Source organism: Oncorhynchus clarkii, chromosome 16 (assembly GCF_045791955.1).
Source record: "Oncorhynchus clarkii lewisi isolate Uvic-CL-2024 chromosome 16, UVic_Ocla_1.0, whole genome shotgun sequence".
NCBI classification, from domain to species: domain Eukaryota; kingdom Metazoa; phylum Chordata; class Actinopteri; order Salmoniformes; family Salmonidae; genus Oncorhynchus; species Oncorhynchus clarkii.
In genome coordinates this window covers 22682293-22708945 of record NC_092162.1, presented here as the reverse complement: position 1 = coordinate 22708945, position 26653 = coordinate 22682293, and the positions used below count along the sequence as shown (strand labels likewise).

The following is a 26653-nucleotide window of genomic DNA, read 5'->3' as shown; positions in this document are numbered from 1 at the left end:
AACCATAAAACATAGCGGTCAAACAAGGAAATGGTTCCAACCGTATTTCCGCCATTCATTTTTCCCCATAGGGAATTTTAGAAACACCTAAAATAAGGGATGTCTTTCATATAGGCTTACCCTTGTGTGAATTTTCAATAACTGTGTAAATATCTGTAGGACAAGGTGACTATATATTTGTATTTAGCCCCCCAAAATAAAATGCAAATAAGCTGTTAATGTGGCTATCGTAAAGAACTACAAACGCCATGATGATCTGGACGAGACTGCCGAGGCAAAGGTAAGAATCTCTGAATTAACTATGTTAGCTAAATTTAGTCATGAATTAATAGGCAAAATGCCTTTAAATTGACAATTCAGAGAGTTCAGTAATATGTTTCACCTCAAAGAAAAGTGGCATGGTTAAATATGAGATGAGGGCAAGCAGTTCAACACAGGTATGTCACATTCACCATTTTGGGCAGTATATTATGGTCTATTATGACATCACATCCACATAAGTGTGTGAGATACTAGAAGTCTCATTATTTGTGAACCAATTATGATGTCACAACTGATTAATAAATTCCAAATGTTCTGTTGAACAGTCTGGCGTCTGATTGCTGAAAATAGAACACTAGTTTCCAAGACAATCTAGCAAATTCCTCCTGAGATATAGTTAACAAAGTAGACCACCATAAAATACAGAAAGTGCTACTAGACAAAAATTGAATTGCAGAACGAGGTTAGAAAAATATAACTGTCAATCTCCTTGATGATGAGGAGATTCTTGCTGCCGCTACAGGAAGATACTGCTTTAACAGGGAACCTTGGAGCTGCCAGTAGCAACTCCATTCAGCCTGCCCTGCCATCTCAACCCAAGGCCACTGAGAAGCTTCCAGCGCTCAAACAAAACAGTTTTAACACCTCCAGAATCCCAGTGCTGGAGTTGACTGAAGAAAGAAAGGGTGCTCTGCAGCGACTTGCCAGTTTGAAGGCTGTGGAAAAGAAACCACATCCTCCCTCCAGAATCCCAGTACTGCAGAATAAGAGGTCCACCTGCAATGGGAAGAGTCAAGGACTGCATGTAGCTCCAACATCTCAGCAGTCAGGGAAGGCTACTGTTCCTCCCATCCGGAAGCCACTGCAACCCATCCGGACCAAGAGGGATCAAACCTGCGTGGTGAAAGACATCTACCTCCATAGCGCCAAGCCATTGAAGGCAGTCCATGGAGCCAATATGGTCGCCAAGATGCCACTGCCTCCCATTAGAGCCAGAGTCACTGTGTCAAACAATGATGCCAAGAAGAAGCCATTCCAGCCAGTCAGACCAGAGGGCAGCCCTCGTCCTGCTGCTTCAAAGTACAGAAGGCAGGTTGTGAAGAAACATGTTCAGTTCAAGACTCAGACCCTAACTGTACAGGATCTACCGCCATGCCCCGATGAGATGGTATGGGAAGTATTTAACTCAGAGGCTGAGCAGGTGATGGCATATATGAAGGCCAAGCTGATCAGTGTCACCCAAGAATTGAAACTGATGAAGAGTGGGGCCAAGATGGATGCTCAGGCTTTGGAGGAGAAAAACGCAAAAGAACGGTTGAGAAAAAAGGTGGAGAAGTTCATCCAGGAGATCTGCCTGATGAAGGTGGATTCTGACCTATGGGAGATGATAAGAGATAATGAAGAAGAGGAAGAAAGGAGTAAAGAGGTGAGGAGAAATGGAGAAGAAAGCAGTGTGGCTAGTAAGCCAAAGCAGACAGCCAAGAGATACACTGTGAGCAAGCCAAAGGAAGTCAAGAAGGGTTTGAACATGGAAGAGAAAAAGGAGGACAGACAGGTAAAGTAGCTTGACATTCCAAAGCCATGCTAACTGTTGATCTAGTGTAGTGTTGGTGATCACGTGCGTTTGTATCAGAGGAAGCTGATGGGAGGAGTTATAGGAGGATAGGCTCGTTGTAATGGCTGGAATGGAATTAATGGATCGGAGTCAAACATGTGGTTTCCATATAATTGACGTGTGTGATAATGTTCCCTTTATTCCATTCAAGCCATTACAATGAGCCCATTACAATGAGCTCCTCCCTTCAGCCTCATCTGGTTTGTACATATTGTATATCTTGTCTTTGTTGCCCAGCTGCCCCTTATTTGGCCCATCTGATAAAATCCATTCTTTCAGGTGGAGTTGAAACGTCGATTTGGGATGAGTGCAGCCAACTCCAAGCTGAAGCAGTGTGAGCACTGTGGCCGGTGCTTTGATCCTAGTCGCCTGGAGAAACACAGCGAGATCTGTGCCAAGCTCTCCTCCAATTGCTCTAGACGGGGGGTCTATGACTCCACCAAGCACCGGCTCAAAGGCACTGTACTGTCTGGCTACGTGAAGCGATCCGTGGTGTGATGCACCAAGGGACCTGAGTCTGTCTCTCTTTTGTATTTTGGATTGAACAGACAGACATATACTGACTGCTAAACCCCCAGCTGCCCAAATTAGGACTTCTACCTTGGAATCTGTGAGGGTTCCAATAAGAGGCAGTACTACTTGGAGGCAATATTTTATCCAGAAAGGTCTAAACCAACAGTGTTCAGCAGTTCCTCTAATCTACAGAAACACCTGTATAAAACACCTCAATAAAATAAAATACAAACACTCATCTATGTCATTCTGTCAGATGTGTTACAAGTGCAGGAAAGTAGAATAAATGAAATATTAAGAAACAAGGGAAAGTATTTGTCAAAACTGAATATGAAAAGGAGGGATTTTTTTTTAATGAATTGGATAAATGAAGAAAGAAACAAATTAATTTAGTTGTATAACTTATTTACACAAATAACTGAACTTGGTCAGCTTTTGACAGCTTAATCCTTGGTGTCTCGGAATAATCCATAGATGATTACAATTATAATTCAGTTACAGTCCAGGAAGGCCACCATGGCATGATCAAACTTGTTGTCCCAGAAGAAGCGCAAGCCCCTTGTACAGTACAGTGGTAGCTCCTACACACAAGAAGAAAGAGAGAGAGGAATGTACCATATACAACATGGGCTATTCACTGAGGTTGGCTTGGGCCAGTCTAATGAGCATTGGAAAATAAAAGCTCATTAAAAATATTTGTTGTTTGTCTCCATATAGTAGCCAGCCAGGTAAGTGTGTTCATGTACTGTACCTTTTAGTTCGAGACCTCACTTGTTGGTAACTACCATCACACCTGTTCATCCATGCTTCACGGTGGGAACCACACATGCGGAGATCATTCGTTCACCTACTCCGCGTCTCTCAAAGACACGGCAGTTGGAACCAAATCTCAAATTTGGACTCATCAGACCAAAGGACAGATTTCCACCGGTCTAATGTCCATTGCTCGTGTTTCTTGGCCCAAGCAAATCTCTTCTTATTATTGGTGTCCTTTAGTAGTGGTTTCTTTGCAGCAATTCGACCATGAAGGCCTGATTCACGCAGTCTCCTCTGAACAGTTGATGTTAAGACGTGTCTGTTACTTGAACTCTGTGAAGCATTTATTTGGGCTGCAATATGAGGTGCAGTTTACTCTAATGAACTTATCCTGTACAGCAGAATTAACTCTTCCTTTCCTGTGGGGATCCTCATAAGAGCCAGTTTCCTCATAGCACTTGATGGGTTTTGCGACTGCTCTTCAAGAAACTTTGAATGTTCTGTACTGACTGACTTTAGTGTCTGAAAGTAATGATGGACTGTTGTTTCTCTTTCCTTAATTGAACTGTTCTTGCCATAATTGTTTTTAAAAACCTTTATTTAACAAGGAAAGTCAGTTAAGGACAAATTGTTATTTACAATGACAGCCTACTGGGGAACAGTGAGTTAATTGCCTTATTCAGCAGCCAAATGAGAAATATTTATCGTCAGTTCAAGGCTTCGAGCCAGCAACCTTTCTGTTACTAGCTCAATGCTCTACCCACTAGGCATCCTGCCACCCCACTTGGTCTTTTACCAAATAGGGCTATCTTCTGTATACCACCCCTACCTTGTCACAACACAACTGATTGGCTCAAACGTATTAAGAAGGAAAGAAGTTCCACAAATGAACTATTAACAACCTGTTAATTAAATGCATTCCAGGTGAATACATCATGAAGCTGGTTAAATGAATGTCAAGAGTGTTCAAAGCTGTGTGCAAAGGGTGACTGCTTTGAAGAATCTAAAATTTATTTTGATTTGTTTAACACTTTTTGTGTTACTACATCATTTCAAATGTGTTATTTCATTCTTTTGATGTCTAGACTATTATTCCACAATGTAGAAAATTGTAAAAATAAAGAAAAGCTCTTGAATGAGTAGTGTGTCCAAATTTTTAACTGGTACTGTGTGTGTATCTATCTATCTATCTATTGGGGGATTGGAAATGATGCAGACAATTACATTGATGGAAGCCACAATCTATATGCAATATTAAAGATGATCTACCCCCTAAAAAACAAATAAACATCTCACTTCGGTGCCTTTATCTCTCTCCATCAGGCCTTCATCCACCGCTACCTGGCCTCCCGATAGGAGGAGCGCATCGACGTGCTGCAGCTGGCCCAAGACCCCTTCCTCATGCCCCCTTCTGCAAGGCCCTGGCCACCGGACCTTTGCCGTTGGCATCGGGCTCCACGCCCTCCACCCCTAGCGCATACAACAGCAGTGGCTCGAACTGAGGAGCACAACGCCACCCCAGGGTGCCCCTGTAGGGGCCACATTACTCAAACGCCCTCCCTTCTGGATAGGGGGAAGGAGGATGGAGGGGGTAAAAACAGACTAAAGGATGGAGGAGGATTATCTGAAGTGACCTCCCTATCCCCATCCTTCCTAAGACATGAAGGGGCAGTGCCAGTCTATGGCTTGTCTGTAGGACCCAATGGCTGACCACATACATGTACACACACACCTGCCACAAAGAAGAGAAAGACCTTGCTTGGCCTGTCCAGTGGGCTGCATCACAGGCTCATAGGAAAACGGACTGAAGTCACAGTGTGTTGTGTGTGTGTGTGTGCATACCTGTTTTCAGGAAAACCAAACAGCTCAAATCAAATTGTATTTGTCATATATATGTGTTTAGCAAATGTTATTGCGGGTGTAGCTAAATGCTTGTAAGCTAGAAGCATGGCAGCCCTATCTGTCTGCTTGTTGACTGATACCAAGGCGGTGGGTGCTAAGAAGGGAGCAACCAGAAGACTGCAGCCAAGGCAGCACTGGTCCACACTTACCCTGTCAGTCGGGTGAGTAATATTGGTTGGTACTGTATGTGCCTTTAGGTTCCTCTCCATGTGTAAGTCTTATATGTAATAACAAAGAACATATCTGAGACATTTGTAACGTTCCCCTTAAGTCTTCTAAAGGTACTGACTGTCATAGCCCGTTTGGAACATTATAGGCGCATTCATAATGTTTCCAATAAGTATTATAGAGGTTATAAACATCGGGTCGCTTTACAGACATCATGGGAACATTAAAAACATTCCTTGGTAGTCCATGAAAGGTTCTTGTTATTTTGGAGAAATCCTAGGAACATTTCATTATATTTAGAACTATGGTTTGTCTTCATATAACGTTACAATCGAATGATAGAAATACATTTTAGAATGTCGTCTGTCAGTCAAGTGGTGGTACACTTGTAACGTTGTTTTTCTAAGTGTGTAGGAACATTTGTTAAGTTCAAAATAAGTACTGAATGTCAGGACACTTTGGTGACATTGTAGTAGTATTTGTAACGTTCACAGAAGGTTCCTGAAATGTACTGAATGTCTGGTCACTTTGGCAATATTTTACATAACGTTCCCAATGAGTCTAGTAGATGTTGTGAATGTCAGATCTCTAAATGTCAGGTCAATTTTGGGATATCGTAGTCACCCTGCTAAGACAATTATGTTTGAGGACGTGACCACAAAGTTATTTTAGTCCCCACATAAGTCATGATAGCGTTAGTGCGAAATGTGCTTTGTACGTAGCTGTGGAGTCAGCTGACAAAAGTTACATCCCAAGTCTTTTCATGGAACTTAAATAGCTAAATGACGCTATTTAGTAAGGTTACAAGAGATGCCCTTGAATCTTCCCTGAACCTGCACACCGTTACGTACCTCATTGCTACTGCAGGAACCCACCCATGAAAGTTACGTTCCCAGTGGATAGCAGAAACTGCATTTTGTGGGGCTCTCAATGTACTTTCTGACGTTTAACAACGTTATGCGGTTGACGTAAAAATAATGTATACATGAAACATCTCCTAGATGTACCTGTGGTATCAGTTGACAAAAGTTACGTCCCAAGTCTCTTCAGGACGTTGACATGTGGGGGACCCTGAATAGCTGAATATTGTTGTTTAATAACGTCATAAGAGATGTCCTTGAATCTTCCCTGAACGTGCACACTGTTACATGCCTTATTGGTACTGTAGGTACCCACTGACGAAAGTTACGTTCCCAGTGGTTACCAGAAACTGCATTTTGTGGGGCTCTCAATGTACTTTGACATTTAGTAACGTTTGTAGGTTGACCTAAAAATAATGTTTTCATATAACTCTAATTTCAGAATGTTTGCTTAAGAGCCGTGCATAGTTATTTGACATTACAATGACAGTTATAAATAGACATTATGGATCATTGTCAGTTAGTCAAGTGGTGGTGTACTTGTAACGCTGTATTTCTGACAAAACAGAGATGCTTGTTCTAGGTCCCAAGAAACAAAGAGATCTTCTGTTGAATCTGACAATTAATCTTAATGGTTGTACAGTCGTCTCAAATAAAACTGTGAAGGACCTCGGCGTTACTCTGGACCCTGATCTCTCTTTTGAAGAACATATCAAGACCATTTCAAGGACAGCTTTTTTCCATCTACGTAACATTGCAAAAATCAGAAACTTTCTGTCCAAAAATGATGCAGAAAAATTAATCCATGCTTTTGTCACTTCCAGGTTAGACTACTGCAATGCTCTACTTTCCGGCTACCCGGATAAAGCACTAAATAAACTTCAGTTAGTGCAAAATACGGCTGCTAGAATCCTGACTAGAACCAAAAAATTTGATCATATTACTCCAGTGCTAGCCTCTCTACACTGGCTTCCTGTCAAAGCAAGGGCTGATTTCAAGGTTTTACTGCTAACCTACAAAGCATTACATGGGCTTGCTCCTACCTATCTCTCTGATTTGGTCCTGCCGTACATACCTACACGTACGCTACGGTCACAAGACGCAGGCCTCCTAATTGTCCCTAGAATTTTTAAGCAAACAGCTGGAGGCAGGGCTTTCTCCTATAGAGCTCCATTTTTATGGAACGGTCTGCCTACCCATGTCAGAGACGCAAACTCGGTCTCAACCTTTAAGTCTCTACTGAAGACTCATCTCTTCAGTGGGTCATATGATTGAGTGTAGTCTGGCCCAGGAGTGGGAGGGTGAACGGAAAGGCTCTGGAGCAACGAACCGCCCTTGCTGTCTCTGCCTGGCCGGTTCCCCTCTTTCCACTGGGATTCTCTGCCTCTAACCCTATTACAGGGGCTGAGTCACTGGCTTTACTGGGGCTCTCTCATGCCGTCCCTGGAGGGGGTGCGTCACCTGAGTGGGTTGAGTCACTGATGTGGTCATCCTGTCTGGGTTGGCCCCCCCCCCCCCCCCTTGGGTTGTGCCGTGGCGGAGATCTTTGTGGGCTATACTCAGCCTTGTCTCAGGATGGTAAGTTGGTGGTTGAAGATATCCCTCTAGTGTTGTGGGGGCTGTGCTTTGGCAAAGTGGGTGGGGTTATATCCTTCCTGTTTGGCCCTGTCCGGGGGTGTCCTCGGATGGGGCCACAGTGTCTCCTGACCCCTCCTGTCTCAGCCTCCAGTATTTATGCTGCAGTAGTTTATGTGTCGGGGGGCTAGGGTCAGTTTGTTATATCTGGAGTACTTCTCCTGTCCTATTCGGTGTCCCGTGTGAATCTAAGTGTGCGTTCTCTAATTCTCTCCTTCTCTCTTTCTCTCTCTCTCGGAGGACCTGAGCCCTAGGACCATGCCCCAGGACTACCTGACATGATGACTCCTTGCTGTCCCCAGTCCACCTGGCTGTGCTGCTGCTCCAGTTTCAACTGTTCTGCCTTATTATTATTCGACCATGCTGGTCATTTATGAACATTTGAACATCTTGGCCATGTTCTGTTATAATCTCCACCCGGCACAGCCAGAAGAGGACTGGCCATCCCACATATGCTCTCTCTAATTCTCTCTTTCTTTCTCTCTCTCGGAGGACCTGAGCCATAGGACCATGCCCCAGGAATACCTGACATGATGACTCCTTGCTGTCCCCAGTCCACCTGACTGTGCTGCTGCTCCAGTTTCAACTATTCTGCCTTATTATTATTTGACCATGCTGGTCATTTATGAACATTTGAACATCTTGACCATGTTTTGTTATAATCTCCACCGGCACAGCCAGAAGAGGACTGGCCACCCCACATAGCCTGGTTCCTCTCTAGGTTTCTTCCTAGGTTTTGGCCTTTCTAGGGAGTTTTTCCTAGCCACCGTGCTTCTACACCTGCATTGCTTGCTGTTTGGGGTTTTAGGCTGGGTTTCTGTACAGCACTTTGAGATATCAGCTGATGTACGAAGGGCTATATAAATAAATTTGATTTAATTTGATTTTGATTTGAGTGTCAGTTACGTTTTCAGTATGTACTTTGAAGGTTCTGAATGTCAGGACACTTTGGTGACATTTTAATAGTATTTGTATCGTTCACAGAAGGTTCCTGAAATGTACTGATTGTCAGGTCACTTTGGCAATATTCTACATAACATTCCCAATTAGTCCAGTGAATGTCAGATCACTTTTGGGATATTCAAAGAACATTTAGGAATGTTCCTTTGAGAGCCCTGGTGTGTCTACAAACAACATTGCATTTGTTTTACTCAAAAGTACCTAGGAAAATATTTATTGTGTAGTATGTCCCTTACTGATCTATATGTCACATTTTCTTTCTGAGCATAAGGGGACATTAGAAATGCGGGTGAAGTTAGAGTGTTTTCTATCCAAATCTACCAATTATATGCATATCCTGGCTTCTGGGCCTGAGTAATAGGTAGTTCACTTTGGGAACGCTGCTCATCCAGACGTCGAAATACTGCCTCCAAGCCATAAGAAGTTCAACAGCCTGTTCGAAGACTGATTTAAGTCTGTCAATCACACAGCATCATCTGATTTAGTAATTTGCAGTGTACCAGGCTTTTGTGAGAGACAATTGTCATCTTAAGGAGCATTGGGTTGGTCGTTTTTGTGCATGATTGGTACTGTAAAGCCACATTGGTACTTGTGGTGATTCATTGACTTCGCTGTGTGAAGAAGGCAGAGATTGCACACATAAAATCCCTGACCACGACTTGATTTGAAAACACAACCTTCTGATCTGGAGTCAGACGCGCTACCTTTGCGCCACAAGGTCTTGTACAATGTGTTTTTTGGAGGGGATGCCTAGTTCATATTTCGTTGACTGTATCATTTGGAATGAAGACCTGGTTCTCTGGGGAAATGTACCATCCGACAATGCCCCCTCGTCAGAACGTGCCTCTGCCCGGCAGGTTAGGTGTATGAAAATAAGCAAAAGTAGATCCCGGATAGCTCAGTCGGTAGAACATCAGACTTTTAATCTGAGTGTTCAGGTTTCAAGTCTCTCTTTGGCCGATGCTTTAATGTTCACCTTTCTTCACTACGCTGTCTTTCTGAACTTTCTGAACGTCATTTTCCTTGACTTTCCATGACATGTTTGACCTGAGGACAAAACACTCACAGAGCCAAAACAGCTTAGTCTGAAGACATCCTCATAGTACCGATAAAGTTTGTAGAAACATGTCAAACGATGTTAAAATGAATCCTCAGGTTGTCGATTGTCTTAATAATCGATAATATTTTAACCGGACAATAGCGTATTCAATAGAAAGGAAAAACAACGAAGGGTGCGCACTCGGTCACGCTCGCAAACCAGGACTGCATGCTTCCTAAGCACTGACAGAAAGGTCTCGTTCTTCGGAATTTTTCAGAAAAGAAGCCTGAAACAATGTCTAAAGACTGTTGACATCTAGTGGAAGCCATAGGAACTGCAATCTGGGTCCGAACCCATTAGAAACTCAATAAGCATTCAATTGAAAACTACCCACCTCCAAAAAAAATTGCACTTCCTGGAATGATTTTCCTCAGATTTTCGCCTGCCGTATCAGTTCTGTTATACTCACAGACAGGATTTTAACAGTTTTGGAAACTTTAGAGTGTTTTATATCCACATCTACCAATTATATGCATATCCGAGCTTCTGGGCCTGAGTAACAGGGCACGCTTCTCATCCATATGCCGAAATACTGCCTCCAAGCCAAAAGAGGTTCAACTCCCTGTTCGAAGACTGATTTAAGTCTGTCAATCACACAGCATCATCTTATTTAGGAATTTGCAGTGTGCCATGCTTCTGTGAGAGACAATTGTGATCTTAAGCAGCATTGGTTTTGTGGTTTCTGTAAAGCCACATTGGTTCTTGTGCTGATTCATTGACTTCCCTGTGTAAAGAAGGCAGAGATTGCACAGATAAAATCCCTGACCACAACGTGATTTGAACACGCAACCTTCTAATCTGGAGTCAGACGCGCTACCTTTGCGCCACGAGGTCTTGTACAATGTGTTTTTTGGAGGGGATGCCTAGTTCAGATTTCGTTGACTGTATCATTTGGAATGAAGACTTGGTTCTCTGGGGAAATGTACCATCTGACAATGCCCCCTCGTCAGCACGTGCCTCTGCCCGGCGGGTTAGGTGTATGAAAACAAGCAAAAGCAGAGCCCGGATAGCTCAGTCGGTAGAGCATCAGACTTTTAATCTGAGGGTCCAGGGTTCAAGTCCCTGTTCGGGCGATCCTTTAATGTTCACCTTTCTTCACTACGCTGTCTTTCTGAACTTGCATTTTCCTTGACTTTCCATGACATGTTCGACCTGAGGACAAAACACTCACAGAGCCAAAACAGCTTAGTCTGAAGACATCCTCATAGTACCGATAAAGTTTGTAGAAACATGTCAAACGATGTTAAAATGAATCCTCAGGTTGTCTATTGTCTTAATAATTGATCATATTTCAACCGGACAATAGCGTATTCAATAGAAAGGAAAAACAACGGTCACGCTCCCAAAACAGCACTGCATGCTTCCTAAGCACTGACAGAAAGGTCTCGTTCTTCGTAATTTTTCAGAAAAGAAGCCTGAAACAATGTCTAAAGACTGTTGACATCTAGTGGAAGCCATAGGAACTGCAATCTGGGTCCGAACCCATTAGAAACTCAATAAGCATTCAATTGAAAACTACCCACCTCCAAAAAAAATTGCACTTCCTGGAATGATTTTCCTCAGATTTTCGCCTGCCGTATCAGTTCTGTTATACTCACAGACAGGATTTTAACAGTTTTGGAAACTTTAGAGTGTTTTATATCCACATCTACCAATTATATGCATATCCGAGCTTCTGGGCCTGAGTAACAGGGCACGCTTCTCATCCATATGCCGAAATACTGCCTCCAAGCCAAAAGAGGTTCAACTCCCTGTTCGAAGACTGATTTAAGTCTGTCAATCACACAGCATCATCTTATTTAGGAATTTGCAGTGTGCCATGCTTCTGTGAGAGACAATTGTGATCTTAAGCAGCATTGGTTTTGTGGTTTCTGTAAAGCCACATTGGTTCTTGTGCTGATTCATTGACTTCGCTGTGTAAAGAAGGCAGAGATTGCACAGATAAAATCCCTGACCACAACGTGATTTGAACACGCAACCTTCTAATCTGGAGTCAGACGCGCTACCTTTGCGCCACGAGGTCTTGTACAATGTGTTTTTTGGAGGGGATGCCTAGTTCAGATTTCGTTGACTGTATCATTTGGAATGAAGACTTGGTTCTCTGGGGAAATGTACCATCTGACAATGCCCCCTCGTCAGCACGTGCCTCTGCCCGGCGGGTTAGGTGTATGAAAACAAGCAAAAGCAGAGCCCGGATAGCTCAGTCGGTAGAGCATCAGACTTTTAATCTGAGGGTCCAGGGTTCAAGTCCCTGTTCGGGCGATCCTTTAATGTTCACCTTTCTTCACTACGCTGTCTTTCTGAACTTGCATTTTCCTTGACTTTCCATGACATGTTCGACCTGAGGACAAAACACTCACAGAGCCAAAACAGCTTAGTCTGAAGACATCCTCATAGTACCGATGAAGTTTGTAGAAACATGTCAAACGATGTTAAAATGAATCCTCAGGTTGTCTATTGTCTTAATAATTGATCATATTTCAACCGGACAATAGCGTATTCAATAGAAAGGAAAAACAACGGTCACGCTCCCAAAACAGCACTGCATGCTTCCTAAGCACTGACAGAAAGGTCTTGTTCTTCGTAATTTTTCAGAAAAGAAGCCTGAAACAATGTCTAAAGACTGTTGACATCTAGTGGAAGCCATAGGAACTGCAATCTGGGTCCGAACCCATTAGAAACTCAATAAGCATTCAATTGAAAACTACCCACATCAAAAAAAAATCGCACTTCCTGGAATGATTTTCCTCAGATTTTCGCCTGCCGTATCAGTTCTGTTATACTCACAGACAGGATTTTAACAGTTTTGGAAACTTTAGAGTGTTTTATATCCACATCTACCAATTATATGCATATCCGAGCTTCTGGGCCTGAGTAACAGGGCACGCTTCTCATCCATATACCGAAATACTGCCTCCAAGCCAAAAGAGGTTCAACTCACTGTTCGAAGACTGATTTAAGTCTGTCAATCACACAGCATCATCTTATTTAGGAATTTGCAGTGTGCCATGCTTCTGTGAGAGACAATTGTGATCTTAAGCAGCATTGGTTTTGTGGTTTCTGTAAAGCCACATTGGTTCTTGTGCTGATTCATTGACTTCGCTGTGTAAAGAAGGCAGAGATTGCACAGATAAAATCCCTGACCACAACGTGATTTGAACACGCAACCTTCTAATCTGGAGTCAGACGCGCTACCTTTGCGCCACGAGGTCTTGTACAATGTGTTTTTTGGAGGGGATGCCTAGTTCAGATTTCGTTGACTGTATCATTTGGAATGAAGACTTGGTTCTCTGGGGAAATGTACCATCTGACAATGCCCCCTCGTCAGCACGTGCCTCTGCCTGGCGGGTTAGGTGTATGAAAACAAGCAAAAGCAGAGCCCGGATAGCTCAGTCGGTAGAGCATCAGACTTTTAATCTGAGGGTCCAGGGTTCAAGTCCCTGTTCGGGCGATCCTTTAATGTTCACCTTTCTTCACTACGCTGTCTTTCTGAACTTGCATTTTCCTTGACTTTCCATGACATGTTCGACCTGAGGACAAAACACTCACAGAGCCAAAACAGCTTAGTCTGAAGACATCCTCATAGTACCGATAAAGTTTGTAGAAACATGTCAAACGATGTTAAAATGAATCCTCAGGTTGTCTATTGTCTTAATAATTGATCATATTTCAACCGGACAATAGCGTATTCAATAGAAAGGAAAAACAACGGTCACGCTCCCAAAACAGCACTGCATGCTTCCTAAGCACTGACAGAAAGGTCTCGTTCTTCGTAATTTTTCAGAAAAGAAGCCTGAAACAATGTCTAAAGACTGTTGACATCTAGTGGAAGCCATAGGAACTGCAATCTGGGTCCGAACCCATTAGAAACTCAATAAGCATTCAATTGAAAACTACCCACATCAAAAAAAAATCGCACTTCCTGGAATGATTTTCCTCAGATTTTCGCCTGCCGTATCAGTTCTGTTATACTCACAGACAGGATTTTAACAGTTTTGGAAACTTTAGAGTGTTTTATATCCACATCTACCAATTATATGCATATCCGAGCTTCTGGGCCTGAGTAACAGGGCACGCTTCTCATCCATATGCCGAAATACTGCCTCCAAGCCAAAAGAGGTTCAACTCCCTGTTCGAAGACTGATTTAAGTCTGTCAATCACACAGCATCATCTTATTTAGGAATTTGCAGTGTGCCATGCTTCTGTGAGAGACAATTGTGATCTTAAGCAGCATTGGTTTTGTGGTTTCTGTAAAGCCACATTGGTTCTTGTGCTGATTCATTGACTTCGCTGTGTAAAGAAGGCAGAGATTGCACAGATAAAATCCCTGACCACAACGTGATTTGAACACGCAACCTTCTAATCTGGAGTCAGACGCGCTACCTTTGCGCCACGAGGTCTTGTACAATGTGTTTTTTGGAGGGGATGCCTAGTTCAGATTTCGTTGACTGTATCATTTGGAATGAAGACTTGGTTCTCTGGGGAAATGTACCATCTGACAATGCCCCCTCGTCAGCACGTGCCTCTGCCTGGCGGGTTAGGTGTATGAAAACAAGCAAAAGCAGAGCCCGGATAGCTCAGTCGGTAGAGCATCAGACTTTTAATCTGAGGGTCCAGGGTTCAAGTCCCTGTTCGGGCGATCCTTTAATGTTCACCTTTCTTCACTACGCTGTCTTTCTGAACTTGCATTTTCCTTGACTTTCCATGACATGTTCGACCTGAGGACAAAACACTCACAGAGCCAAAACAGCTTAGTCTGAAGACATCCTCATAGTACCGATAAAGTTTGTAGAAACATGTCAAACGATGTTAAAATGAATCCTCAGGTTGTCTATTGTCTTAATAATTGATCATATTTCAACCGGACAATAGCGTATTCAATAGAAAGGAAAAACAACGGTCACGCTCCCAAAACAGCACTGCATGCTTCCTAAGCACTGACAGAAAGGTCTCGTTCTTCGTAATTTTTCAGAAAAGAAGCCTGAAACAATGTCTAAAGACTGTTGACATCTAGTGGAAGCCATAGGAACTGCAATCTGGGTCCGAACCCATTAGAAACTCAATAAGCATTCAATTGAAAACTACCCACATCAAAAAAAAATCGCACTTCCTGGAATGATTTTCCTCAGATTTTCGCCTGCCGTATCAGTTCTGTTATACTCACAGACAGGATTTTAACAGTTTTGGAAACTTTAGAGTGTTTTATATCCACATCTACCAATTATATGCATATCCGAGCTTCTGGGCCTGAGTAACAGGGCACGCTTCTCATCCATATGCCGAAATACTGCCTCCAAGCCAAAAGAGGTTCAACTCCCTGTTCGAAGACTGATTTAAGTCTGTCAATCACACAGCATCATCTTATTTAGGAATTTGCAGTGTGCCATGCTTCTGTGAGAGACAATTGTGATCTTAAGCAGCATTGGTTTTGTGGTTTCTGTAAAGCCACATTGGTTCTTGTGCTGATTCATTGACTTCGCTGTGTAAAGAAGGCACAGATTGCACAGATAAAATCCCTGACAACGACGTGATTTGAACACGCAACCTTCTGATCTGGAGTCAGACGCGCTACCTTTGCGCCACGAGGTCTTGTACAATGTGTTTTTTGGAGGGGATGCCTAGTTCAGATTTCGTTGACTGTATCATTTGGCATGAAGACTTGGTTCTCTGGGGAAATGTACCATCTGACAATGCCCCCTCGTCAGCACGTGCCTCTGCCTGGCGGGTTAGGTGTATGAAAACAAGCAAAAGCAGAGCCCGGATAGCTCAGTCGGTAGAGCATCAGACTTTTAATCTGAGGGTCCAGGGTTCAAGTCCCTGTTCGGGCGATCCTTTAATGTTCACCTTTCTTCACTACGCTGTCTTTCTGAACTTGCATTTTCCTTGACTTTCCATGACATGTTCGACCTGAGGACAAAACACTCACAGAGCCAAAACAGCTTAGTCTGAAGACATCCTCATAGTACCGATAAAGTTTGTAGAAACATGTCAAACGATGTTAAAATGAATCCTCAGGTTGTCTATTGTCTTAATAATTGATCATATTTCAACCGGACAATAGCGTATTCAATAGAAAGGAAAAACAACGGTCACGCTCCCAAAACAGCACTGCATGCTTCCTAAGCACTGACAGAAAGGTCTCGTTCTTCGTAATTTTTCAGAAAAGAAGCCTGAAACAATGTCTAAAGACTGTTGACATCTAGTGGAAGCCATAGGAACTGCAATCTGGGTCCGAACCCATTAGAAACTCAATAAGCATTCAATTGAAAACTACCCACATCAAAAAAAAATCGCACTTCCTGGAATGATTTTCCTCAGATTTTCGCCTGCCGTATCAGTTCTGTTATACTCACAGACAGGATTTTAACAGTTTTGGAAACTTTAGAGTGTTTTATATCCACATCTACCAATTATATGCATATCCGAGCTTCTGGGCCTGAGTAACAGGGCACGCTTCTCATCCATATGCCGAAATACTGCCTCCAAGCCAAAAGAGGTTCAACTCCCTGTTCGAAGACTGATTTAAGTCTGTCAATCACACAGCATCATCTTATTTAGGAATTTGCAGTGTGCCATGCTTCTGTGAGAGACAATTTTGATCTTAAGCAGCATTGATTTTGTGGTTTCTGTAAAGCCACATTGGTTCTTGTGCTGATTCATTGACTTCGCTGTGTAAAGAAGGCAGAGATTGCACAGATAAAATCCCTGACCACAACGTGATTTGAACACGCAACCTTCTAATCTGGAGTCAGACGCGCTACCTTTGCGCCACGAAGTCTGGTACAATGTGTTTTTTGAAGGGGATGCCTAGTTCAGATTTCGTTGACTGTATCATTTGGAATGAAGACTTGGTTCTCTGGGGAAATGTACCATCTGACAATGCCCCCTCGTCAGCACGTGCCTCTGCCTGGCGGGTTAGGTGTATGAAAACAAGCAAAAGCAGAGCCCGGATAGCTCAGTCGGTAGAGTATCAGACTTTTAATCTGAGGGTCCAGGGTTCAAGTCCCTGTTCGGGCGATCCTTTAATGTTCACCTTTCTTCACTACGCTGTCTTTCTGAACTTGCATTTTCCTTGACTTTCCATGACATGTTCGACCTGAGGACAAAACACTCACAGAGCCAAAACAGCTTAGTCTGAAGACATCCTCATAGTACCGATAAAGTTTGTAGAAACATGTCAAACGATGTTAAAATGAATCCTCAGGTTGTCTATTGTCTTAATAATTGATCATATTTCAACCGGACAATAGCGTATTCAATAGAAAGGAAAAACAACGGTCACGCTCCCAAAACAGCACTGCATGCTTCCTAAGCACTGACAGAAAGGTCTCGTTCTTCGTAATTTTTCAGAAAAGAAGCCTGAAACAATGTCTAAAGACTGTTGACATCTAGTGGAAGCCATAGGAACTGCAATCTGGGTCCGAACCCATTAGAAACTCAATAAGCATTCAATTGAAAACTACCCACATCAAAAAAAAATCGCACTTCCTGGAATGATTTTCCTCAGATTTTCGCCTGCCGTATCAGTTCTGTTATACTCACAGACAGGATTTTAACAGTTTTGGAAACTTTAGAGTGTTTTATATCCACATCTACCAATTATATGCATATCCGAGCTTCTGGGCCTGAGTAACAGGGCACGCTTCTCATCCATATGCCGAAATACTGCCTCCAAGCCAAAAGAGGTTCAACTCCCTGTTCGAAGACTGATTTAAGTCTGTCAATCACACAGCATCATCTTATTTAGGAATTTGCAGTGTGCCATACTTCTGTGAGAGACAATTGTGATCTTAAGCAGCATTGATTTTGTGGTTTCTGTAAAGCCACATTGGTTCTTGTGCTGATTCATTGACTTCGCTGTGTAAAGAAGGCAGAGATTGCACAGATAAAATCCCTGACAACGACGTGATTTGAACACGCAACCTTCTGATCTGGAGTCAGACGCGCTACCTTTGCGCCACGAGGTCTTGTACAATGTGTTTTTTGGAGGGGATGCCTAGTTCAGATTTCGTTGACTGTATCATTTGGAATGAAGACTTGGTTCTCTGGGGAAATGTACCATCTGACAATGCCCCCTCGTCAGCACGTGCCTCTGCCCGGCGGGTTAGGTGTATGAAAATAAGCAAAAGCAGAGCCCGGATAGCTCAGTCGGTAGAGCATCAGACTTTTAATCTGAGGGTCCAGGGTTCAAGTCCCTGTTCGGGCGATCCTTTAATGTTCACCTTTCTTCACTACGCTGTCTTTCTGAACTTGCATTTTCCTTGACTTTCCATGACATGTTCGACCTGAGGACAAAACACTCACAGAGCCAAAACAGCTTAGTCTGAAGACATCCTCATAGTACCGATAAAGTTTGTAGAAACATGTCAAACGATGTTAAAATGAATCCTCAGGTTGTCTATTGTCTTAATAATTGATCATATTTCAACCGGACAATAGCGTATTCAATAGAAAGGAAAAACAACGGTCACGCTCCCAAAACAGCACTGCATGCTTCCTAAGCACTGACAGAAAGGTCTCGTTCTTCGTAATTTTTCAGAAAAGAAGCCTGAAACAATGTCTAAAGACTGTTGACATCTAGTGGAAGCCATAGGAACTGCAATCTGGGTCCGAACCCATTAGAAACTCAATAAGCATTCAATTGAAAACTACCCACATCAAAAAAAATCGCACTTCCTGGAATGATTTTCCTCAGATTTTCGCCTGCCGTATCAGTTCTGTTATACTCACAGACAGGATTTTAACAGTTTTGGAAACTTTAGAGTGTTTTATATCCACATCTACCAATTATATGCATATCCGAGCTTCTGGGCCTGAGTAACAGGGCACGCTTCTCATCCATATGCCGAAATACTGCCTCCAAGCCAAAAGAGGTTCAACTCCCTGTTCGAAGACTGATTTAAGTCTGTCAATCACACAGCATCATCTTATTTAGGAATTTGCAGTGTGCCATGCTTCTGTGAGAGACAATTGTGATCTTAAGCAGCATTGGTTTTGTGGTTTCTGTAAAGCCACATTGGTTCTTGTGCTGATTCATTGACTTTGCTGTGTAAAGAAGGCAGAGATTGCACAGATAAAATCCCTGACCACAACGTGACTTGAACACGCAACCTTCTAATCTGGAGTCAGACGCGCTACCTTTGCGCCACGAGGTCTTGTACAATGTGTTTTTTGGAGGGGATGCCTAGTTCAGATTTCGTTGACTGTATCATTTGGAATGAAGACTTGGTTCTCTGGGGAAATGTACCATCTGACAATGCCCCCTCGTCAGCACGTGCCTCTGCCCGGCGGGTTAGGTGTATGAAAACAAGCAAAAGCAGAGCCCGGATAGCTCAGTCGGTAGAGCATCAGACTTTTAATCTGAGGGTCCAGGGTTCAAGTCCCTGTTCGGGCGATCCTTTAATGTTCACCTTTCTTCACTACGCTGTCTTTCTGAACTTGCATTTTCCTTGACTTTCCATGACATGTTCGACCTGAGGACAAAACACTCACAGAGCCAAAACAGCTTAGTCTGAAGACATCCTCATAGTACCGATAAAGTTTGTAGAAACATGTCAAACGATGTTAAAATGAATCCTCAGGTTGTCTATTGTCTTAATAATTGATCATATTTCAACCGGACAATAGCGTATTCAATAGAAAGGAAAAACAACGGTCACGCTCCCAAAACAGCACTGCATGCTTCCTAAGCACTGACAGAAAGGTCTCGTTCTTCGTAATTTTTCAGAAAAGAAGCCTGAAACAATGTCTAAAGACTGTTGACATCTAGTGGAAGCCATAGGAACTGCAATCTGGGTCCGAACCCATTAGAAACTCAATAAGCATTCAATTGAAAACTACCCACATCAAAAAAAAATCGCACTTCCTGGAATGATTTTCCTCAGATTTTCGCCTGCCGTATCAGTTCTGTTATACTCACAGACAGGATTTTAACAGTTTTGGAAACTTTAGAGTGTTTTATATCCACATCTACCAATTATATGCATATCCGAGCTTCTGGGCCTGAGTAACAGGGCACGCTTCTCATCCATATGCCGAAATACTGCCTCCAAGCCAAAAGAGGTTCAACTCCCTGTTCGAAGACTGATTTAAGTCTGTCAATCACACAGCATCATCTTATTTAGGAATTTGCAGTGTGCCATGCTTCTGTGAGAGACAATTGTGATCTTAAGCAGCATTGATTTTGTGGTTTCTGTAAAGCCACATTGGTTCTTGTGCTGATTCATTGACTTCGCTGTGTAAAGAAGGCAGAGATTGCACAGATAAAATCCCTGACAACGACGTGATTTGAACACGCAACCTTCTGATCTGGAGTCAGACGCGCTACCTTTGCGCCACGAGGTCTTGTACAATGTGTTTTTTGGAGGGGATGCCTAGTTCAGATTTCGTTGACTGTATCATTTGGAATGAAGACTTGGTTCTCTGGGGAAATGTACCATCTGACAATGCCCCCTCGTCAGCACGTGCCTCTGCCCGGCGGGTTAGGTGTATGAAAATAAGCAAAAGCAGAGCCCGGATAGCTCAGTCGGTAGAGCATCAGACTTTTAATCTGAGGGTCCAGGGTTCAAGTCCCTGTTCGGGCGATCCTTTAATGTTCACCTTTCTTCACTACGCTGTCTTTCTGAACTTGCATTTTCCTTGACTTTCCATGACATGTTCGACCTGAGGACAAAACACTCACAGAGCCAAAACAGCTTAGTCTGAAGACATCCTCATAGTACCGATAAAGTTTGTAGAAACATGTCAAACGATGTTAAAATGAATCCTCAGGTTGTCTATTGTCTTAATAATTGATCATATTTCAACCGGACAATAGCGTATTCAATAGAAAGGAAAAACAACGGTCACGCTCCCAAAACAGCACTGCATGCTTCCTAAGCACTGACAGAAAGGTCTCGTTCTTCGTAATTTTTCAGAAAAGAAGCCTGAAACAATGTCTAAAGACTGTTGACATCTAGTGGAAGCCATAGGAACTGCAATCTGGGTCCGAACCCATTAGAAACTCAATAAGCATTCAATTGAAAACTACCCACATCAAAAAAAATCGCACTTCCTGGAATGATTTTCCTCAGATTTTCGCCTGCCGTATCAGTTCTGTTATACTCACAGACAGGATTTTAACAGTTTTGGAAACTTTAGAGTGTTTTATATCCACATCTACCAATTATATGCATATCCGAGCTTCTGGGCCTGAGTAACAGGGCACGCTTCTCATCCATATGCCGAAATACTGCCTCCAAGCCAAAAGAGGTTCAACTCCCTGTTCGAAGACTGATTTAAGTCTGTCAATCACACAGCATCATCTTATTTAGGAATTTGCAGTGTGCCATGCTTCTGTGAGAGACAATTGTGATCTTAAGCAGCATTGGTTTTGTGGTTTCTGTAAAGCCACATTGGTTCTTGTGCTGATTCATTGACTTTGCTGTGTAAAGAAGGCAGAGATTGCACAGATAAAATCCCTGACCACAACGTGATTTGAACACGCAACCTTCTAATCTGGAGTCAGACGCGCTACCTTTGCGCCACGAGGTCTTGTACAATGTGTTTTTTGGAGGGGATGCCTAGTTCAGATTTCGTTGACTGTATCATTTGGAATGAAGACTTGGTTCTCTGGGGAAATGTACCATCTGACAATGCCCCCTCGTCAGCACGTGCCTCTGCCCGGCGGGTTAGGTGTATGAAAACAAGCAAAAGCAGAGCCCGGATAGCTCAGTCGGTAGAGCATCAGACTTTTAATCTGAGGGTCCAGGGTTCAAGTCCCTGTTCGGGCGATCCTTTAATGTTCACCTTTCTTCACTACGCTGTCTTTCTGAACTTGCATTTTCCTTGACTTTCCATGACATGTTCGACCTGAGGACAAAACACTCACAGAGCCAAAACAGCTTAGTCTGAAGACATCCTCATAGTACCGATAAAGTTTGTAGAAACATGTCAAACGATGTTAAAATGAATCCTCAGGTTGTCTATTGTCTTAATAATTGATCATATTTCAACCGGACAATAGCGTATTCAATAGAAAGGAAAAACAACGGTCACGCTCCCAAAACAGCACTGCATGCTTCCTAAGCACTGACAGAAAGGTCTCGTTCTTCGTAATTTTTCAGAAAAGAAGCCTGAAACAATGTCTAAAGACTGTTGACATCTAGTGGAAGCCATAGGAACTGCAATCTGGGTCCGAACCCATTAGAAACTCAATAAGCATTCAATTGAAAACTACCCACATCAAAAAAAAATCGCACTTCCTGGAATGATTTTCCTCAGATTTTCGCCTGCCGTATCAGTTCTGTTATACTCACAGACAGGATTTTAACAGTTTTGGAAACTTTAGAGTGTTTTATATCCACATCTACCAATTATATGCATATCCGAGCTTCTGGGCCTGAGTAACAGGGCACGCTTCTCATCCATATGCCGAAATACTGCCTCCAAGCCAAAAGAGGTTCAACTCCCTGTTCGAAGACTGATTTAAGTCTGTCAATCACACAGCATCATCTTATTTAGGAATTTGCAGTGTGCCATGCTTCTGTGAGAGACAATTGTGATCTTAAGCAGCATTGGTTTTGTGGTTTCTGTAAAGCCACATTGGTTCTTGTGCTGATTCATTGACTTCGCTGTGTAAAGAAGGCAGAGATTGCACAGATAAAATCCCTGACCACAACGTGATTTGAACACGCAACCTTCTAATCTGGAGTCAGACGCGCTACCTTTGCGCCACGAGGTCTTGTACAATGTGTTTTTTGGAGGGGATGCCTAGTTCAGATTTCGTTGACTGTATCATTTGGAATGAAGACTTGGTTCTCTGGGGAAATGTACCATCTGACAATGCCCCCTCGTCAGCACGTGCCTCTGCCCGGCGGGTTAGGTGTATGAAAACAAGCAAAAGCAGAGCCCGGATAGCTCAGTCGGTAGAGCATCAGACTTTTAATCTGAGGGTCCAGGGTTCAAGTCCCTGTTCGGGCGATCCTTTAATGTTCACCTTTCTTCACTACGCTGTCTTTCTGAACTTGCATTTTCCTTGACTTTCCATGACATGTTCGACCTGAGGACAAAACACTCACAGAGCCAAAACAGCTTAGTCTGAAGACATCCTCATAGTACCGATAAAGTTTGTAGAAACATGTCAAACGATGTTAAAATGAATCCTCAGGTTGTCTATTGTCTTAATAATTGATCATATTTCAACCGGACAATAGCGTATTCAATAGAAAGGAAAAACAACGGTCACGCTCCCAAAACAGCACTGCATGCTTCCTAAGCACTGACAGAAAGGTCTCGTTCTTCGTAATTTTTCAGAAAAGAAGCCTGAAACAATGTCTAAAGACTGTTGACATCTAGTGGAAGCCATAGGAACTGCAATCTGGGTCCGAACCCATTAGAAACTCAATAAGCATTCAATTGAAAACTACCCACATCAAAAAAAAATCGCACTTCCTGGAATGATTTTCCTCAGATTTTCGCCTGCCGTATCAGTTCTGTTATACTCACAGACAGGATTTTAACAGTTTTGGAAACTTTAGAGTGTTTTATATCCACATCTACCAATTATATGCATATCCGAGCTTCTGGGCCTGAGTAACAGGGCACGCTTCTCATCCATATGCCGAAATACTGCCTCCAAGCCAAAAGAGGTTCAACTCCCTGTTCGAAGACTGATTTAAGTCTGTCAATCACACAGCATCATCTTATTTAGGAATTTGCAGTGTGCCATGCTTCTGTGAGAGACAATTGTGATCTTAAGCAGCATTGGTTTTGTGGTTTCTGTAAAGCCACATTGGTTCTTGTGCTGATTCATTGACTTCGCTGTGTAAAGAAGGCAGAGATTGCACAGATAAAATCCCTGACCACGACGTGATTTGAACACGCAACCTTCTGATCTGGAGTCAGACGCGCTACCTTTGCGCCACGAGGTCTTGTACAATGTGTTTTTTGGAGGGGATGCCTAGTTCAGATTTCGTTGACTGTATCATTTGGAATGAAGACTTGGTTCTCTGGGGAAATGTACCATCTGACAATGCCCCCTCGTCAGCACGTGCCTCTGCCCGGCGGGTTAGGTGTATGAAAATAAGCAAAAGCAGAGCCCGGATAGCTCAGTCGGTAGAGCATCAGACTTTTAATCTGAGGGTCCAGGGTTCAAGTCCCTGTTCGGGCGATCCTTTAATGTTCACCTTTCTTCACTACGCTGTCTTTCTGAACTTGCATTTTCCTTGACTTTCCATGACATGTTCGACCTGAGGACAAAACACTCACAGAGCCAAAACAGCTTAGTCTGAAGACATCCTCATAGTACCGATAAAGTTTGTAGAAACATGTCAAACGATGTTAAAATGAATCCTCAGGTTGTCTATTGTCTTAATAATTGATCATATTTCAACCGGACAATAGCGTATTCAATAGAAAGGAAAAACAACGGTCACGCTCCCAAAACAGCACTGCATGCTTCCTAAGCACTGACAGAAAGGTCTCGTTCTTCGTAATTTTTCAGAAAAGAAGCCTGAAACAATGTCTAAAGACTGTTGACATCTAGTGGAAGCCATAGGAACTGCAATCTGGGTCCGAACCCATTAGAAACTCAATAAGCATTCAATTGAAAACTACCCACATCAAAAAAAATCGCACTTCCTGGAATGATTTTCCTCAGATTTTCGCCTGCCGTATCAGTTCTGTTATACTCACAGACAGGATTTTAACAGTTTTGGAAACTTTAGAGTGTTTTATATCCACATCTACCAATTATATGCATATCCGAGCTTCTGGGCCTGAGTAACAGGGCACGCTTCTCATCCATATGCCGAAATACTGCCTCCAAGCCAAAAGAGGTTCAACTCCCTGTTCGAAGACTGATTTAAGTCTGTCAATCACACAGCATCATCTTATTTAGGAATTTGCAGTGTGCCATGCTTCTGTGAGAGACAATTGTGATCTTAAGCAGCATTGGTTTTGTGGTTTCTGTAAAGCCACATTGGTTCTTGTGCTGATTCATTGACTTTGCTGTGTAAAGAAGGCAGAGATTGCACAGATAAAATCCCTGACCACAACGTGATTTGAACACGCAACCTTCTAATCTGGAGTCAGACGCGCTACCTTTGCGCCACGAGGTCTTGTACAATGTGTTTTTTGGAGGGGATGCCTAGTTCAGATTTCGTTGACTGTATCATTTGGAATGAAGACTTGGTTCTCTGGGGAAATGTACCATCTGACAATGCCCCCTCGTCAGCACGTGCCTCTGCCCGGCGGGTTAGGTGTATGAAAATAAGCAAAAGCAGAGCCCGGATAGCTCAGTCGGTAGAGCATCAGACTTTTAATCTGAGGGTCCAGGGTTCAAGTCCCTGTTCGGGCGATCCTTTAATGTTCACCTTTCTTCACTACGCTGTCTTTCTGAACTTGCATTTTCCTTGACTTTCCATGACATGTTCGACCTGAGGACAAAACACTCACAGAGCCAAAACAGCTTAGTCTGAAGACATCCTCATAGTACCGATAAAGTTTGTAGAAACATGTCAAACGATGTTAAAATGAATCCTCAGGTTGTCTATTGTCTTAATAATTGATCATATTTCAACCGGACAATAGCGTATTCAATAGAAAGGAAAAACAACGGTCACGCTCCCAAAACAGCACTGCATGCTTCCTAAGCACTGACAGAAAGGTCTCGTTCTTCGTAATTTTTCAGAAAAGAAGCCTGAAACAATGTCTAAAGACTGTTGACATCTAGTGGAAGCCATAGGAACTGCAATCTGGGTCCGAACCCATTAGAAACTCAATAAGCATTCAATTGAAAACTACCCACATCAAAAAAAAATCGCACTTCCTGGAATGATTTTCCTCAGATTTTCGCCTGCCGTATCAGTTCTGTTATACTCACAGACAGGATTTTAACAGTTTTGGAAACTTTAGAGTGTTTTATATCCACATCTACCAATTATATGCATATCCGAGCTTCTGGGCCTGAGTAACAGGGCACGCTTCTCATCCATATGCCGAAATACTGCCTCCAAGCCAAAAGAGGTTCAACTCCCTGTTCGAAGACTGATTTAAGTCTGTCAATCACACAGCATCATCTTATTTAGGAATTTGCAGTGTGCCATGCTTCTGTGAGAGACAATTGTGATCTTAAGCAGCATTGGTTTTGTGGTTTCTGTAAAGCCACATTGGTTCTTGTGCTGATTCATTGACTTCGCTGTGTAAAGAAGGCAGAGATTGCACAGATAAAATCCCTGACCACGACGTGATTTGAACACGCAACCTTCTAATCTGGAGTCAGACGCGCTACCTTTGCGCCACGAGGTCTTGTACAATGTGTTTTTTGGAGGGGATGCCTAGTTCAGATTTCGTTGACTGTATCATTTGGAATGAAGACTTGGTTCTCTGGGGAAATGTACCATCTGACAATGCCCCCTCGTCAGCACGTGCCTCTGCCCGGCGGGTTAGGTGTATGAAAATAAGCAAAAGCAGAGCCCGGATAGCTCAGTCGGTAGAGCATCAGACTTTTAATCTGAGGGTCCAGGGTTCAAGTCCCTGTTCGGGCGATCCTTTAATGTTCACCTTTCTTCACTACGCTGTCTTTCTGAACTTGCATTTTCCTTGACTTTCCATGACATGTTCGACCTGAGGACAAAACACTCACAGAGCCAAAACAGCTTAGTCTGAAGACATCCTCATAGTACCGATAAAGTTTGTAGAAACATGTCAAACGATGTTAAAATGAATCCTCAGGTTGTCTATTGTCTTAATAATTGATCATATTTCAACCGGACAATAGCGTATTCAATAGAAAGGAAAAACAACGGTCACGCTCCCAAAACAGCACTGCATGCTTCCTAAGCACTGACAGAAAGGTCTCGTTCTTCGTAATTTTTCAGAAAAGAAGCCTGAAACAATGTCTA

The 26653-nt window shown here is 42.9% G+C and overlaps 28 non-coding genes across 28 annotated transcripts; 14 read left to right on the top strand and 14 right to left on the bottom strand.

Annotated features, from left to right (window-relative positions):
- Positions 1 to 10531: 10531 nt before the first annotated feature.
- Positions 10532 to 10603, bottom strand: trnaw-cca (transfer RNA tryptophan (anticodon CCA)). The gene has a single exon. It is a non-coding gene; the product is annotated as a tRNA-Trp (tRNA).
- Positions 10604 to 10769: 166 nt separating this feature from the next.
- Positions 10770 to 10842, top strand: trnak-uuu (transfer RNA lysine (anticodon UUU)). The gene has a single exon. It is a non-coding gene; the product is annotated as a tRNA-Lys (tRNA).
- An 878-nt stretch (positions 10843 to 11720) lies between these two features.
- Positions 11721 to 11792, bottom strand: trnaw-cca (transfer RNA tryptophan (anticodon CCA)). Its single transcript has one exon. It is a non-coding gene; the product is annotated as a tRNA-Trp (tRNA).
- Positions 11793 to 11958: 166 nt separating this feature from the next.
- On the top strand, positions 11959 to 12031 carry trnak-uuu (transfer RNA lysine (anticodon UUU)). The gene has a single exon. It is a non-coding gene; the product is annotated as a tRNA-Lys (tRNA).
- Positions 12032 to 12909: 878 nt separating this feature from the next.
- Positions 12910 to 12981, bottom strand: trnaw-cca (transfer RNA tryptophan (anticodon CCA)). Its single transcript has one exon. It is a non-coding gene; the product is annotated as a tRNA-Trp (tRNA).
- A 166-nt stretch (positions 12982 to 13147) lies between these two features.
- Positions 13148 to 13220, top strand: trnak-uuu (transfer RNA lysine (anticodon UUU)). Its single transcript has one exon. It is a non-coding gene; the product is annotated as a tRNA-Lys (tRNA).
- Positions 13221 to 14098: 878 nt separating this feature from the next.
- Positions 14099 to 14170, bottom strand: trnaw-cca (transfer RNA tryptophan (anticodon CCA)). Its single transcript has one exon. It is a non-coding gene; the product is annotated as a tRNA-Trp (tRNA).
- Positions 14171 to 14336: 166 nt separating this feature from the next.
- trnak-uuu (transfer RNA lysine (anticodon UUU)) lies at positions 14337 to 14409 on the top strand. The gene has a single exon. It is a non-coding gene; the product is annotated as a tRNA-Lys (tRNA).
- An 878-nt stretch (positions 14410 to 15287) lies between these two features.
- On the bottom strand, positions 15288 to 15359 carry trnaw-cca (transfer RNA tryptophan (anticodon CCA)). The gene has a single exon. It is a non-coding gene; the product is annotated as a tRNA-Trp (tRNA).
- A 166-nt stretch (positions 15360 to 15525) lies between these two features.
- trnak-uuu (transfer RNA lysine (anticodon UUU)) lies at positions 15526 to 15598 on the top strand. Its single transcript has one exon. It is a non-coding gene; the product is annotated as a tRNA-Lys (tRNA).
- Positions 15599 to 16476: 878 nt separating this feature from the next.
- On the bottom strand, positions 16477 to 16548 carry trnaw-cca (transfer RNA tryptophan (anticodon CCA)). The gene has a single exon. It is a non-coding gene; the product is annotated as a tRNA-Trp (tRNA).
- A 166-nt stretch (positions 16549 to 16714) lies between these two features.
- Positions 16715 to 16787, top strand: trnak-uuu (transfer RNA lysine (anticodon UUU)). The gene has a single exon. It is a non-coding gene; the product is annotated as a tRNA-Lys (tRNA).
- An 878-nt stretch (positions 16788 to 17665) lies between these two features.
- trnaw-cca (transfer RNA tryptophan (anticodon CCA)) lies at positions 17666 to 17737 on the bottom strand. The gene has a single exon. It is a non-coding gene; the product is annotated as a tRNA-Trp (tRNA).
- Positions 17738 to 17903: 166 nt separating this feature from the next.
- On the top strand, positions 17904 to 17976 carry trnak-uuu (transfer RNA lysine (anticodon UUU)). The gene has a single exon. It is a non-coding gene; the product is annotated as a tRNA-Lys (tRNA).
- An 877-nt stretch (positions 17977 to 18853) lies between these two features.
- On the bottom strand, positions 18854 to 18925 carry trnaw-cca (transfer RNA tryptophan (anticodon CCA)). Its single transcript has one exon. It is a non-coding gene; the product is annotated as a tRNA-Trp (tRNA).
- Positions 18926 to 19091: 166 nt separating this feature from the next.
- On the top strand, positions 19092 to 19164 carry trnak-uuu (transfer RNA lysine (anticodon UUU)). The gene has a single exon. It is a non-coding gene; the product is annotated as a tRNA-Lys (tRNA).
- Positions 19165 to 20042: 878 nt separating this feature from the next.
- On the bottom strand, positions 20043 to 20114 carry trnaw-cca (transfer RNA tryptophan (anticodon CCA)). Its single transcript has one exon. It is a non-coding gene; the product is annotated as a tRNA-Trp (tRNA).
- A 166-nt stretch (positions 20115 to 20280) lies between these two features.
- trnak-uuu (transfer RNA lysine (anticodon UUU)) lies at positions 20281 to 20353 on the top strand. The gene has a single exon. It is a non-coding gene; the product is annotated as a tRNA-Lys (tRNA).
- Positions 20354 to 21230: 877 nt separating this feature from the next.
- On the bottom strand, positions 21231 to 21302 carry trnaw-cca (transfer RNA tryptophan (anticodon CCA)). The gene has a single exon. It is a non-coding gene; the product is annotated as a tRNA-Trp (tRNA).
- A 166-nt stretch (positions 21303 to 21468) lies between these two features.
- On the top strand, positions 21469 to 21541 carry trnak-uuu (transfer RNA lysine (anticodon UUU)). The gene has a single exon. It is a non-coding gene; the product is annotated as a tRNA-Lys (tRNA).
- An 878-nt stretch (positions 21542 to 22419) lies between these two features.
- trnaw-cca (transfer RNA tryptophan (anticodon CCA)) lies at positions 22420 to 22491 on the bottom strand. Its single transcript has one exon. It is a non-coding gene; the product is annotated as a tRNA-Trp (tRNA).
- Positions 22492 to 22657: 166 nt separating this feature from the next.
- trnak-uuu (transfer RNA lysine (anticodon UUU)) lies at positions 22658 to 22730 on the top strand. The gene has a single exon. It is a non-coding gene; the product is annotated as a tRNA-Lys (tRNA).
- Positions 22731 to 23608: 878 nt separating this feature from the next.
- trnaw-cca (transfer RNA tryptophan (anticodon CCA)) lies at positions 23609 to 23680 on the bottom strand. The gene has a single exon. It is a non-coding gene; the product is annotated as a tRNA-Trp (tRNA).
- Positions 23681 to 23846: 166 nt separating this feature from the next.
- On the top strand, positions 23847 to 23919 carry trnak-uuu (transfer RNA lysine (anticodon UUU)). The gene has a single exon. It is a non-coding gene; the product is annotated as a tRNA-Lys (tRNA).
- Positions 23920 to 24796: 877 nt separating this feature from the next.
- trnaw-cca (transfer RNA tryptophan (anticodon CCA)) lies at positions 24797 to 24868 on the bottom strand. The gene has a single exon. It is a non-coding gene; the product is annotated as a tRNA-Trp (tRNA).
- Positions 24869 to 25034: 166 nt separating this feature from the next.
- On the top strand, positions 25035 to 25107 carry trnak-uuu (transfer RNA lysine (anticodon UUU)). The gene has a single exon. It is a non-coding gene; the product is annotated as a tRNA-Lys (tRNA).
- An 878-nt stretch (positions 25108 to 25985) lies between these two features.
- On the bottom strand, positions 25986 to 26057 carry trnaw-cca (transfer RNA tryptophan (anticodon CCA)). Its single transcript has one exon. It is a non-coding gene; the product is annotated as a tRNA-Trp (tRNA).
- A 166-nt stretch (positions 26058 to 26223) lies between these two features.
- Positions 26224 to 26296, top strand: trnak-uuu (transfer RNA lysine (anticodon UUU)). Its single transcript has one exon. It is a non-coding gene; the product is annotated as a tRNA-Lys (tRNA).
- Positions 26297 to 26653: the final 357 nt, after the last annotated feature.